The 14,611-nt window shown below is 48.3% G+C and overlaps 1 protein-coding gene and 1 long non-coding RNA gene across 2 annotated transcripts in view; both read left to right on the top strand.

The window, feature by feature from the left end:
• The window catches only part of LOC309598473 (uncharacterized protein), a 30,333-nt gene extending 22,568 nt beyond the window's left edge, over positions 1 to 7,765 (top strand). The window contains exon 5 of the transcript XR_014230061.1: positions 7,187 to 7,765. The gene's annotated coding sequence lies outside the window, so the exon portion shown is untranslated. The remainder of the gene's footprint in view (positions 1 to 7,186) is intronic.
• Positions 7,766 to 9,489: 1,724 nt separating this feature from the next.
• Positions 9,490 to 11,078, top strand: LOC309598352. The gene is made up of 3 exons (XR_014230033.1): positions 9,490 to 9,616; positions 10,898 to 10,932; positions 11,032 to 11,078. It is a non-coding gene; the product is annotated as an uncharacterized lncRNA (long non-coding RNA).
• The last annotated feature ends 3,533 nt before the right edge of the window (positions 11,079 to 14,611 follow it).

The raw sequence follows: 14,611 nt of genomic DNA, 5'->3' as shown, positions 1-14,611 counted from the left end.
TGACGTTTTGTTTGTCGCTAAGTAGCGCTGACACCACTCAAGGACCTTTCAGCTTCCCGTGCTCTGCCCGGTGCGCAAGAAGCTGGGAGGCGCCACAGGCAGCTCAGCTGCCCCAGACCGGCCGCAGCGCTATTCCCTACCGTGGGACGTCACGCTCGGTATGGAAACTGGGGGGGCGTTGGCCAGGAGTCAGCGATGGCAGCTCGGGGATGTGCTTGGCATCGGTCGGCGAGTGGTGAGCCCCTGTCTAGTGAAGCGCTTGCTTTGTATACTCTTATTGGTTTATTACTACTACTACTGCTCCTACTAGTGTTACTACTATTCTGTTGTCTTTTCCTTCAATTGTTAAACTGTTCTTACCTTAACCCCCGAGTTTTCTGACTTCGACCCTTGCAATTTTCTCCCGCGTAGCGGCTGTGTGGTGCTTGGCTGCTGGCTGGGGTTAAACCACGACAAAAGCTTCTGTCGACTTGTATTCCGTCTGCCGTTTCCATTTTTTAATTCTTCCTTGTCTCTATTAGTACCTTTGCTTTGTCAGTTTTCTTCCTACGTCTCTCTTTTAGTTCACTGTCCCTGTTTTTCATTTTTTTCTCTTTGTTGCCCTAATTCCCGTCACACTTGAAGTTTTTTTTGCTTTTATCCCGTTCCCTGTCTTTAGTTTTCAGTTAGTTCTTCTCTTTCCTTAGGCTCCTCCCTTCTGAAATGTTCTTTCTCCGCTTTTAGTGTGCTGTCCCTAGTTTTTAGTTTCCCCCCTTCATTTCCCTAATGCTCCCCGCTTTTAAGGTTTTCTTCCTACGCCTACTATTATACCCTTCACCGTCTTTATTTTGTAATGGTTTCTTGTCTTCCCTTCGTGCGGACCCTTTTTAAAATTGCCCGTTATGCCTGTGTTGTAGTTCACCATCGGTATTTTCTTAGTTCTTCCTTCTCTTAAACCTTTGGCTTTCAAAATGTTCTACTTTTATCTCGTTTGCTGCTCTTAGGTTTTAGCTCTCCTTTCTCGTTGTTCCTGAGTGCTGTCACTATATATATTCTCTTTTCCATGTGAATCGCTTGCTTGGTATACTATTATTGGTTAATTATTATTATTATTACTACTGGTATTACTACTCTTCTATTGTCTTTACCTTGAATTCTTAAACTGTTCTTCTAATTATTTCTTCTCTTGTCTAAGTGCCCTTGCTTTCTACATTTTCTTTCTTTGTGTCCGATGGAGTTTCCTGTCTCTATTTATTTATTTTTCCCTTACTTTTTCAATTTCTGTACTGTTAACTGTTTTTCTGCTTTGATCCTATTCCTTGTGTTTATTTCGCCTTTTTTTTTTTTTACATCTTGTGTTTTCTTAGTAGCCTTGCCTTTTATATTTTCTGTCTACATTTGTGTTTCAGTTTGCTCTAGCTTATGAATAATTTTTTCCTTAATCAGCGTTGCTTTTATACTTGTCTGTCTTCTTTTATCCCATTTAGTGTCCTTATTTCAGCATCTTCATTTATTATTTCCTACCTTTCCTTAGTTTCTTCGCTTTTTAGATATACTTTCATCATCTCCGTTTTATGTCCCTCTCCCTATTGTTTTTTTTCTCCTTTATTTCCCTACTTCCCTTTGCTTTTTAAATATTCTTTCTATGACTCCTTTTTTTCCTCTCTGCTTTCTTTTTTTAGTTATTTCTTTTTTTGTTTCTTTGCCATCGTTTTATTTCGTTAATCGCCATCGCGTTTAAAATTTTATCGTCTTTTATCCCATTCACTGTGTGTGTTTCGTTGTCTTTATGTTGTAATTATTTCTTGTCTTTTCTTAATGCCCTCACTTTTCAAATTTTATTTCTATCTCTCTGTTTTAGTTCACCGTCTCTATTATTTTTTTTTTTATTTCTTTAATCACCGTCGCTTTTAAACGTTTTGCTTTACTCAGAGATAACTCCTCCATAGGCTTTCATTTTGCCCCAGAGCACTCTTAACTTCTCCTCCGCCACGTCGGATGTCTCCGTTCGGTCCCTGGTCTCTTGAGGATATCCGTGCTCCCTTCGGATCCTCTCCCGCGTACTTCATCACCCCGGCGAATCTTCATTTGTCTCTACGTCCGCGTTCCCCCATCTCACGGAGCCATTCCGTTCCTGTCATGATGTCCACCCGAGACCCACAGCACCCTTTGAGCTCTGTAGCGCTATTTGTATCTCTCCCATTCAGACAGAACCCTTGCTCAGGCTTTGTCTGAGCCCCAGAGCTCTCTTACCTTATTCTTTGCCATCTAGGATGTCTCTGTTCAGTCGCTCATTCCCTGAGGACATACGTTAGTACGTTGTTAGGACACCCTCTTGCATTTTGCATTGCAACACAGAGCCTTTTTCTGTCTCTCTTTCACTGTCGACACCCCCCTTCTGCCATCATTGTGCCCACCGACGCAGTCCTCGTGCCCCACAGCCGTTTTTTCGCTCTGTAGCGCTCTTTGTGCCCTTCTCGCTCCCCGAGAACCTTTTCTGATGCCATATTTAATCGTGTTTGTTTGTGCCTCCGAGCGCTCTTATCGTCCTGTGTGCCATCTAGGGTGCCTCCATTTGGTCCCTGGCCTCCCTGAGGAGATCTGAGATTTTGGATGGAACCTTCCTTTTTTTATTACTTTTATATTTTAATTTCCCCCCAGCAGCTGTTTGTAGAGAGTATGTTGTGCAGATGCTCTAAGTTTTTCTCTCTTGCCTTTACATCTGTTAGTTTTGAAATTGTCTCTACAGATACAATGGGCTAAAGGGAAACTATCCGGGAGATTTGTCTTTTGTTAGAGCAAAACGAATGAGTTTTTTTTCACTTTGCACAATCTGATGTCAGCATGAAGTTATTTTAAAACTACAGATGCTTTTTAAAAAGTATCTTCCCATTTTTGGCTTAGGTTTTTAGGTGTTTGTTTGGTTTTTTTTAAGTCGGTGTTTTCACCTGATTTTCTAGCTGAAGTTCCCAACCTCTCCAGACATCTTCCTCGTGTCCTGAGCCTTCTTCAGTCTCTCCGGCCCATTCAAGACCTGTCTAATGGCGTCACGATGCCTGTATATGCCTTTGAGGTCGCCCTTAGCGTGCCTTTAGCTTTGTAGCGGACCTTGCGCCCCTCTCGTTCCCTCAGAAGACTTCCTGAGTCTGTACCTGTGACCGGCCCGGTTATCCTGGCCTTTCTCCCTCTAGCTGTGCCTCTATTCATTCCCTGGCTGTCTGATGATGAGTTTAGTTGGTTCAGATCCTCTCCAGATTTAATTGTTGTGTCCCCAGTCCTTTTTCTGTTTCTCTGCTCCCTCGAGACATTGTTTTTCTCCTGCGCACGATGCCTCCAGAGACCTTTCCTTGTTCTCCACCTCTTCCTTGTAGCGCTTTGAGTCGTGCAGCAGTCATTCGTTCCTCTAACACTATCTAGGATTTCTGTGTTCAGTCTCCGGGCACCTGAGGCCATCGGTAGTCCACTCGGACAATCACCCAAGTTCCTCCTTGTCGTCCCAAGCCGCCTCTCATCTGTCAGCCCCCCTCAACGCCCTTCTCCCCAGAGTCACGACGCCTCCCGAGATGTTCGTCATTCTCTACGGCACCCTGTAGCACCATATCTCCCTTCCCATCTCTCTCGTTCAGTCAGAGCCTCCCATCTTTCTTTGCTATGCAGCGCTCTTTCGTCTCTCTGCCGTTGATGGTGTCTTCCTCCGGTTCCTCTCTCGCTTAGTCACGTGGAGTTTGCCGAGACGTTCTCCTGAGATTCTGAGGCTGTCAGTGTGTCTTAAGCCATTTTTTCTTACCCTGCCCCCTCGTAATTCCTCTACTCTATATAATGATGCCTTCCGAGTCCTTTCTCATACTCCACAGCAGTCTCGTAGCACTTTAGCTCCAGCGCAATTTTTTTTGTTTTGGTGCACTTTAGAGGTCTCTTATCTTCTTCTTTGCCATTTAGGATGCCTTTGTTTAGCCCCTGATCCCCTGACAACATCTGTACTTTGTTGAAATCCCCCTCAGAGTTCCTCATTGATACTTCTGAGGATTCTTTGGTGTCTCAGGCCCCCTCGGGACTTCTCAGCTTCTGTTGCTGAGCTCTCGCAAGACACCCCCTACGCCCTAGAGCCCCGTTTTAGCTCAGCAGGGTGCTTTGTGCACCTCTTTTCCCCTCCGAGCCCTTCCCGAGTCCACCTCCGTTACCCCAGTCAGTCCTTTGGTCCTCTCACTCGTTTGGCATGCCTCCATTCGGTCCCCGAGGACATCCGTCCTTCGTTCGACTCCCTTTAGAGTTCATTGCATCCTCGAGACTTCTTTGGTTTCTCTGGCCCCCTCAGGGCCTTTCCGATCCCTGCGACGATGTCTCTCGTTATGTTGAACCTTTTCTAAAGCCATCTTTGTGCTCCGCAGCACTCCCTTTGGTTTTTCTTCTCACAGTACGTTTCTATTTGGTGGCTGGTACCCAAAGACATCTGCTGTCGGTTCTGATCTCTTCTTGAGTTTTTCAGAGAAGGCAATAGTCTTTCCTCTCTTTTTATCGACAGATTTCCCATGGGTTTTTTTGTTGTGTTTTGCAATTTATATTTGTTCTAGCTTCTTAGGCGTTCATTCAGCTGCCTCGTACAGCCTCTGAGATGTTTTTTGTATTTCTATGGGGTTTTTGTGTTTTTCATTTCTTAGGACTCATCTAGTCTTATTAAAGGAGTCTGTCAGAGGGACTGTTGAGGTGACTGAACCGTTGGTCATTTACAGTAAATAATTTATTTTGCGAGCAGAGGAATTTTGGAGAAAGGATTTTTATGGGATCTAATTACAGTTTGTCATTCAGTTCTATTCAGAACGTACTTCTGGTGGAAGTTAAGTAGTGCACATGGTCTCACTAGTAATGAAGCCTAACCCCATAGCATCGTGTTTTTTTCATGGGAAAGTAAAGCGTGTCATTTTTGTTAATAACATCGCTAATGAGTTTAACAGGCTTCTTTCTTACATGGTTTAGTAGAACATCTATCTCATTCGATCTGCACCCCAGAAAAAATATATTTAATTTCTTACCTGGTCACGTTGCCAATGCAATAGATGCTGTTGCTGTAAAAGACCAGATCTTCTCATTTCTAGTAACGGTCACTTTCCCTGTTTAAGTCCTTTGTACATTGCAAACCTAAAGCATAGGAGAATCCTCCCTGCTGCTCCTCCTGCAGCCTTTATGCCATCTGGTGGTTTGTCCCTCCCCTTTCCCAGGTGAATGTGGGAAGGGTGGTGGGCGGGGCCAGGGTATATGAGCCACAGCCTCGCCTTAGGGAGCTCATTCTGCTTCTGGGTTTCATCAGTGTTAGTGTTCTGCTGTTTCTTTAGTCAATTGCAGGTTTTGACTTGCTTTTGTTATTTGAGTAGGTGTGTTTTGATATTGAGAGAAATAGAAGTGTTTGTTTGAGGTAAGGGCTTTGAGATTAGTTGAGGTTCAACAGCATATATAGTAAAAAATGCACTTGTGTGCAGATTTTTCCTTTTTTTTTTTTTTTTGATTCTTAGTATTGTATTGGGTGTTTAGGAGCAGCAAGATGGATTAATAGTCTGAACTTGGGTTTTCTTTTTTTATTTTAAGTGTGCTGTATATTTTTGGAATTTCTGGTTCTATTGAAGATAGAATCTTGTTTTTTTCGCTAGTTTTGCCATGCAAGTTCTTGATACCCTTTCTTAATAGGGTTGATGGTGAGATGATGTAGCAGGGGTTAAGGTGGGCGTCTTATATCCATCTGTATACAGAGTTTTAACATTTTTCAAGAAAGCAGCAGGGACATAAGGCATAGTGTTTTTCAGGGTATGGAACGGTCCATGATTTTTCTTAATTGCTGATAGAGTAACACGTTGTTCCTAGAACCTTTGTGGATTGTAGTAGGCCCTTCATAGATCATAAGCACGAGGATTTCACTTATTTTGTGGGTTTGTAGCAGAGCCTGGAGTCTACAGGAAGATAAAAGGTAAGGGGAGCTCACAGAACTTAGGGCACGGCTTGGAAGAGCAGCTCTAGAGGAGCGGCTGATATGGGAGGCTCAGGGGTGCAAATAGAGGGCAGGAGCTGTCGGGAAGGAGTGGCTTTTGCTTCCTGCGGGTTCAGGAGAAGAGAAGGGGTTTCTCCAAGTTTTGGGACCAGGGGACGGTTGGGTAAGGGAGGCAGTTTCACAATTTTTTTTCGGATGGGTTGTGCAGTTTAATTTGGTTTTTGATCAGGTCCGTTCTGGTTTTGTCTCTCCGCAGCTGACGGGAGATAGGAGGAAGTCATGAGAGACGCAGCGTAAGCCGTCTGGGCTTCTGCTTAGGAACATGCTTTCTGAGATGAGACTTGTCTGATGTTTGGCCCTGCATTGGGTACATTAAGGTACATAAAAACATACCCTCCGGAACTCTCAGGTCTCTGCTTCTCTGTGCCTCTTACTTCATTCCCTGAGCTAATTTTTGTGTCCGTCCCTTCTCCGTCCATTGGGATGTCACAGAAATTGTTACTTAGAGGAATTGACTAGGCACTTATTTCCAGTGCAGGCTTGCGTCACTGTCTTCCCTTGTATTTCTTGGAGAAGAGGATGTGTATTTGTGCTCTTAAAAATCTCCAGGGAAGGGTGTGTCTTATCACAGTCCTGGGCACGCAAGCTTTTTCTATTTTTCTCTTTTTGTCTTCTTCCTTAAGGGTCCAATGAGGCTTGCTCTAGTGTTGGTCATGACAGCGATGTTCTTGTTTATAGTGTTTTTAGCACCAGTTTCTGTAGCTGTAAGGTGTCCATTTTAGGTTTTTGAGTCACTGTGTCACACTGTTGCGGTTTTTCCATCGGCAGACTGTTGTCGTAATTCCCGACGGGGCTTTGTAGGTAATCGGGCTCAAGGGTCTTGAGACGCTTTTGTGGCGAACCTATCGTCCTTACGGCTTCATCCATCGGGCAGTCTCGGTTGCTGTGTGGTGCAATGTTCAGGTTTTTTGAGGTTCCCAGGTTTTCCTTATTTTCTGGGTTCTGGTTAGAAATTTTTTGTGGATTTCTGTTTATTCCTGCAGGTAAGGTCAGGTTGTCTTCTGACATCCAGGTCCCTGTGGCTCTTTTTCCTCTCTTTTTTTTTTTGTTTTTTCTTTTGTAGTTATCCTCACCAGCACTTTCCCACGATGGGAGCAGCAGAGAGGGGAGCGGAGCGGAGCTCTGGGGGCATCTGGGGAGGTAACGTCAGGATTCCTCCTGTCTTTGCAGGTCTGGCCCTGAGGAAGTCCGGTATGCGGGTCAATAGCGTGAGTATATATTATGTGGGTGCGCTCGTCGCTTTCAGAGTGCATCAGAGGGTAAGCATTTTAAGTTTGGTGTCACGTTGTTCTGTGTATTTGTTGAAGATGTGAGTCTCGTGTGGGAGGAAGCCAGCTATCTGACCGGTTTTGGGTTAAGGTGGGGTACATGTGTTTTTAGCTTGTATCTTATTTGCCAGGTGTTTTGAACTAATCGTATCTGAATTTCCCAGGGAGTCAGGAACGGGTTTGGGGCACCCCGATGGCGAGTGCTGTTGCCGCAAGGCAAAGCAGGGTCATAGCAGAGTTTTTTCCATTTATGGGGCTGGGCTCAGCCATCTCCTGCACAGACTCCTGTTGTGTAGCGGTCAGGGATGGTAGCTTTCCTTTGATTTCTCGAAGAACGAGAGGAGGATGGAGCGTGTTGTAGGAGCATAATCATTTTCTGTTCCTTTGGCAGTAGAGGCATCGGAGGGCCAGGCCGCGCTTGAGGAACAGCAGCAGGCTATCGGTGTTGACTGTCAGCAGAGGAAGGAAGCTTCTTTAAGAGGCTGAGGTGATTAAGTAGAGTCCTTGTTTGATCGGTTTGATTTTCATCACGGGGGTGGGGAGGGGCCGGGACACGGGAAACACGGTCCCAGATGGGGGACACGTCTGTTACGTGGCAGGCCGTGAGAAATATTACGGACACCACTGGACAGGTGTTAGAACCCAGTGCTTGGGTCCGGCTGACCCGGCAGAACCATCCTGCCATCTGAAGTAACGCATGCTTCTGTACGGAGATCTGAATAGCTCGCTGCGCATCACCTTTGGCTTTTCCTCGTTGAGCTCATATTTTGGTAAGAAGCATCGCTCACGAAGCATTTGGGTCTGAGGGGCCTCTGTGATATTTTTGGCACCTGTCTCCATGAGATTCTGTGATCATCGTTATGTTCAGCATCTGTCTGCTGTCAGGTCTCCTGTCACTACTATGCAGTTTCAGCTTAAGGCTTTTTAGTGCAGCGTTATCTAGTAGTAGCATTGCGTATGCAAGCAGCTTCCAGCAGCCCAGCGTACTGTCCCATACGTGTCGGCACTCTTAGGCAAGCATGCCGTCTACCGAGGGGTTCTCCATCCTGCAGTTCATGGAGTCCTCTAGGAGTTATTTATCCATGAAGGAAGAGTATGTCTTTACACCAGCCACGGTCATTTGCTACTTGTAGCTCTTTTGGTGTTTGGCCTGTCATCGGTCTTTGCCTATATTTGGGTTATCTGGCAGTAAGCGTAATTTTTGCGTGTCGGTGGGTGGTTTGACTTAATCTTGCACTTTAAGTAACAGGTCTGGGCTAAGCAGCACAGTCAAGTGAGGAGCGACAGCAAAGGTGAGCAGACGGTGCTGTGGACCGCGATGGAGGTTGAGGTCAATCGTTTTGGGATTTGTGCTTTTGGGCTCTCTGTGTTGCCTGAGTACGTAAGTCGGTCCAAGGGATTTGCACGGTGGGCTCTCTCTTTAGAGAAGCAGTATATAACATCTGCGTGTGTCTCCACAATTTCCCAAGGTGGAGCTGGCATCGAAGGTTACGGTTCCCGAGTCATTGGAGACGGACCGACTATATGAGCAGGCACCTGACACGGACGCTGGCCCCGGAGGTGTGGCACAGAAGGCGGGCAGAGCCGTGTTAGGAAGCTGGGGGAAAGGATGAGTCTGGCACATGGCTATTGGGGTAGGGGAAAGAAGAGGTTAGTGTCTACTTCTTATGGGTGTTACTGTCTGTCTTGGTTTTTTTTAACTCACTGATGGAGCTGCATCAGCCTGGCAGGTCAGAGCATAAAGCATGAATCGACAAGGTTAGCAGAGCAAAGAAGTCAGAATGGGGAAGGTTCACTGTTTGCTAGGGTATTTGTCAGCACCCGGTCGACTTTGTTTTATTGTTGCTGCAGATGCACAGTAGGGAGCTGGACACCGAAGGGACGAGGCGAGCAGAGCCTTGTGAGAAGGCAGGTTGGCATGCAGCAACAGAGGGAACGTGCTCCTGTCGGCGCCCATGTGACGAGCTAGCGCTCTGTTTTGAAGGTGTAAAGCGACCCGCAAAACTACATGCAAAGCAGAAGGTCTGGCCCAAGATCATCAGGCAAGGTGGGTGATGAACATCAACTGTAGCAGCAGTTTATTTTGAGGTGTAGAATTGTTTGAGCAGGTGACTGCTTCCAGACACAACGGCTGTTTTGTATTTCTAGTTTTCTAGGTGCCATGGGCGATGCTGGCCAATGGCGTTAGACTAGAAGCGAGCGGAACGCCAAAGTGCTTCTGAGGCAGGCATCGTTGCGGAAGAGGTCAGCGTTGACTGGCATGACGCTGAGCCATGGCATTCTGTGTTTCCAGATGATGAAGAGGATCTGGGTGATTGCAGCAACATCCTAGGTAGCCTATGTGGTCTGTTTTAAAAGATGGTTTCTGACCCCCAGCCCTCTGAAAGGCAAGTTGAGGGCTGAAGCTATTTTTGTGCAGGTGATTGGCTGGGTAGGGGAAGCGCAGGTGGGGCGGGCAGGGGTTATAAAATCAGCGTAGTGGAGAAGGCGGTTTTAGATTACACACGTACGGGCAGAGAGGGCACGGGGTTCTTCCTGTAAAACACTACTGTCTACCGGGCAGGGCAGGTCCAGCCTGTGTCTGTGTTACTGTGTATTCTTTGTAGTCTGTCTTGTGTCTCATAGCATACCTTACTTATGTCTCAACGTCTCTATTCTTCTCTGTGTCTGGTGGGCACATTGCAATACCCACGGTCTCATAAGCCTTAGCTCATTGGCATAATGATAACTGAGTCCTTCCTTTCTTGAATTGAAGTTTATCACATGGATCTGTCATGTGCATCTTGCGTATCAGGAGTTTACGGATGGTAATTTATTGCGATGGCGATTAAGACGGCATCAGCATCGCCGCTCAAGAGCGGTCTGTTTTCCCAGAGTCATTTTCTGGGACTCGTCCCTGCATCCTGACATTCTTAGGTCTTTAAGCCTGGCTTCTCACGCCTCTGTCATCCCAGTTACAGACAGATCTTTTTTATTTATCTTGATCACTGGCGATGGTGTTTGACTTTTGTGGGGCTGCCGTAGGTTCTTCCTCATGGCCCCATCGATCTTATAGCCTGTTGGCATATCTGGGCCAGGACTCTTTTTTTTTTTTTTTTTTTTTTTGTCAAGAGTTTTCTCAGACCTCCGGGTCACGTCATCTGCAGTATTTGTGCACAGTGTCCGTCCGCGTGTGTAGGCGTCCGGGTTCAAGCAGCTTCGCCTGGGGGCATAGCGATGGTAGAGTCAGGGGAAGATTAGCACGAAGAGCAATGGCTAATGTTCACATGCCTAGATTGTTTTGGCAAAGACGGTACAGCCTATTTCCGAGCGAGCGGCCATTGGCAGCAGGCGAGGATGAGAATTTCTGTAGCATTTGGCGGGTGCCAAGGGGATGACCGGAGCTGTCTGGGAGACTCGGCTCGAATGCTAGAGTGCTGCTAGTTGAGCAAATGGAATCTCAAAGGTGTTAAGGCTCGTATATGTAGGGCTTAATACTTGAGTTACGTATTCTTTTAATGGCAGGGTGTACTTGGGCTCTAGATGGTATTGCTGTACGAGAACTAGACTACTGGAATTGGTTAAGCTATCGCTCTGCATCTGGGTGACTTGTTTGATATTATTGTTATCGCAGATGCAGAAGGACGAGCCGTGCAGGGCGACAGCGAGGTGAGCGCCGTAAGTAGGTGGGTCAGCGTGTGGCGTTAGAGGGAACATGTGACCGGTAGCTATATGACTACGTTGCGGTTTGTGTTTCTTTGTTTGAAGGTGTGAGGCCACATGGGATCTGGGCACCGAAGTTGACTCGGGCACGGTGAGCAACGACTAGCGGGCTGATGTAGCAGTTACTTTTCGGGTGTCTTATTGTGGGTGAAGCTATAAATGTGCCTTGTGGTTAGGGTTTTACAGGCAGTACCCACACCTCAAAGTGGCAACCTGAAAACAGCAGAGGCAGTGGTGGAAACTGGCCAAGGTAAAGGAGTGGGAGATCAGAATCGGTGTGGGCAGGCTCTTGTTTTGGGTAGTATCTCAGCATGTGTTATTTGCTTTGATATTTTTTTTTTTGCAGATGATGCATTTAGTATCACAGGAGCGAAGCAGCACTTTGAGCGGTCTGAGAAGGCGAGGCGGTTGCGGGCCTGTTTGTGCCCAAGAGTGAAGTATCCTGCTGCAACTCGGCGAAGCTTTTCTCTTTAGTTTGGCAGGTTCCGTGAAGGCTGCCTTTGGAATCAGATGAGCATTTGAGGCGAGCCGGGTGGTGGGGAGGAGGAGCACGGGACCGGTGATTTTTCACAAGCACAATGGTAATTTTGTGTGTCTGAGCATCTTAGTGCCACAAGGAGTGACAGCCGCAGCCTTTGTCTCTGGAATCGGCACGGAGAGGGCGAGCGAAATGCCACGGCGCTTCTGAGGATGAAGGTGGTGTGGAAGAGGTCGGCGTCTGCTGCCGGGGTGCTTACTGCTGGCGGTGTGGGAATTTTTTGCAGATGATGAAGAGGAACCTGGGGACTGTGGGGAAAATATCAGCTAGCTGATGTGTATTTCGTCAAGGATGGATTCAGACTCCTGGCTGTTTGCCAGCTGAGTTGAGGGGCTGGCACTTGGAAGGGGGCAAGGAGACAAGGTTGGCCATTGCAGGAAGGGGTTTTAAAGGTAGCACAGGGGAGAGGTCTGTCCGGGAAAAGTGCCCTCTGGGCAGGTCAAGGGAGCAGGTTAGTCTTCAGCACGATGCCAGCGTGTGCCGGGCAGGGCAGTTCCAGGCTGTGTCTGTTGTTGTGTAGTTTGTGCGGTGTGCCTCTTGTGTCTTATACCTTAGTTGGGTCTTGATGTTGTCTTTCTGCCCAAGGAGGGCGGCACGTGCCTCTGGCACCGTCCCTAGCGTCTCGAACGTCTGTACTCATCGGCGTAGTGCCGATCGGGTGCCGCTTCTCTGGTGTTAAAAGCGTATGGCGTGGATTGGTCTGGTGTTTCAAGGTTTCCGATGGTCCTCTTTTGCAGCATCATTTCTGGCTGCGTGAGCAGCTCTGGTGTCTTGCTGTCCGTTTTTGCAGACTGGGGTTTCTTCCCTGCATCCTTATTTTCTTAGGTCTTGAAGCCGGGCTCGTTGCGCCTACATCCTCTCAGTTTTGAGAGTAACTTTGTGTTATGGGTTGTGACGTTCCACTCCTTTACTGGGACTGCTGTAGAGGCTCCTCACATCGCCGTCACGATCCCGCAGGTGGTGTTGCTCGATGGTGTCTTCGTTCCGGATGTAGTTCTTCTTGCCGAGAGTTCTCTCTCATCTTTGAGGGATGTTGTTTGTAGCGTGCTGTGGAGCGTCGGTGTGCGCGCGTGTGTGTTTGGCACGGAGCTGCTCTGCCCGGGGGCTGTAGAGTGAGGGGGTTGGTGGAATAGCGATAAGTGTCTGTGGCTAATGTGTTGCTGTGCCTAGACCGTTGAGGCAAAGGCTGTACGGTCATCTTGGACTGAGTAGCTGACGTATTAGAGGGAAGATGTGAGTGGTGGCTATCTGACTACATTATGGTGTTTCTAACTTGTTTTTTTTGTTTAACGTGAAGGTTCCAAGCAAGGAACGATGTGGGATATGGGCCCTGGAGCTGACACAGGCAAGGTGCCTGGGGATTGGTAGGCTGAAGTACAGGTTATTTTTCAGGTGCTGTGTGGCTGGTCCTGTTATAAGCAAACCCCGTTATTTGTGTCTTAAAGGTGGTGTGCAAGCCTGAGAGAGGCAAGCCGAAGTGACAGAGGTGGGGCGGGTGAGCTGTCAAGGTAAAGGAGGGGGAGATGGGCATTGGTTCGGGCAGACTGTGTTTCGGGCGGTATCTCATATGTGCCTTTTTGCTTGGGTTTCTGTAGGTGCTATTTAGACAGTTAATGCCGCATGCTGATGAGTGGTCCCGGAAGGTGAGGCGGTAGCGGGCTGGATTGGGGTCTCATAGCCAAGTATTGTATGGCCACCGAGTTGCAGGCTCTGTGGGGGCTGCCTTTGGAGCCGGAGGAGGGCTTGAGGTGAGCTGGGTAGTAGGGAGCGTGGGGCGGGTGACTTCTTGCAAGCGCAAAGGTAATACTGTGTCTCTTGGTATCCTAGTTGCTGGGAGCGACGAGAGCTGCGGTGTCCAGCTCTGGAACTGGTGATGAGCAGGTGAGCGGCATGGCATAGCGGGTTTGAGGCAGCGCCTGTTGTGCGAAAGGTCTGTGGTGACGAGTGTTATGCTGATGGATGGGTTTGGTGGGTTTGGTTTTGCAGATGGTGGAGAGGAACCTGGCGACACAGGAGTAGTCCAGCGGGCCGAGCGTGGTGTGCCTTGTCCGGGATGGATTCGGAGTCGCGGCCGTCTGCAAGCTAAGTTGAGGCTCTGGTGCCGGAGAGGGGTCGAGGGAGGGAGGGTGCGAGGTTGGCCATTGTAGGAAGGGGGTTTTAAGTGTAGTGCAGGTTAGAGGGATGTCCGGGACCAGGGATGTCCGGGAACAGCGCTGTCCGGGCAGGTAAAGGGAGCAGGTTAGTCTTCAGCACGATGCCAGGGTGTGCCGGGCAGGGCGGTTCCAGGCTGATTCTGTTGTTGGGTAGCTTATGTGGTTTGTCTTCTGTGTCGTAGTAGTTTGTCGGGTCTCCCTGTTGCCTTTGCGCCCATGGAGGGCGGCACGCGCCTCAGGTTTTGCGAGTCGGGCATCATCCCTAGCGTCTGGAACGCTTGCGCTCGTCGGCGTAGCGCCAATAGGGCGCTTTTTTCTGGCGTTACAAGCGTGCGGCGTGGATCGGTCTGGCGTCTCGGAGGTTTCCGGGAGGTCCTTTTTTGCGGCGTCATTCTCGGGTGCGTCAGCGGCTCTGGTCTCTTGCCATCCATTTTTGCGGTCTGGGCTTTCTTGCCTGCGTCCTTACATTGTTAGGTCTTGAAGGCAGGCTTGTTGTGCCTACGTCCAATCAGTTTTGAGAGTAACTTCTTTGTCAGGGGCTGACACGTTTCACTCTTCTTCTGGGGTTCTGTCGAACCTCATCCCATCGCCGTCACGGTCTCGCAGGTCTTCTTGCCGGACAACGTCTTTGTCCTGGTTTAGTTCTGCTTGCCGAGAGCTCGCTCTCCTCTTTGAGGCACGCTGTTTGTGGCGTGCTGTGGAGCGTCGGGGTGTGCGTGTGGCCTGGAGCCGCCCTGCCCGGGGGGGGTGAAGAGTCGGGGCTAGGTGGAATAGCGCAAAGAGTCTGTGGTTAATGCGTTGTTATGCCTAGACCTTTGTGGCTGAGGTTGTACAGTCATGTTGGATGGAGTAGCTGAGGGGTTAGAGGGAAGATGTGACTGGTGGTTCTTTGACTACTTTATGGTGTTTCTGAGACGTGGTGTGGTGTTTTTTT

Source organism: Platalea leucorodia, assembly GCF_965183815.1.
Source record: "Platalea leucorodia genome assembly, chromosome: 17".
Lineage (NCBI taxonomy): Eukaryota > Metazoa > Chordata > Aves > Pelecaniformes > Threskiornithidae > Platalea > Platalea leucorodia.
This window is presented reverse-complemented; position numbering and strand designations above follow the sequence as displayed.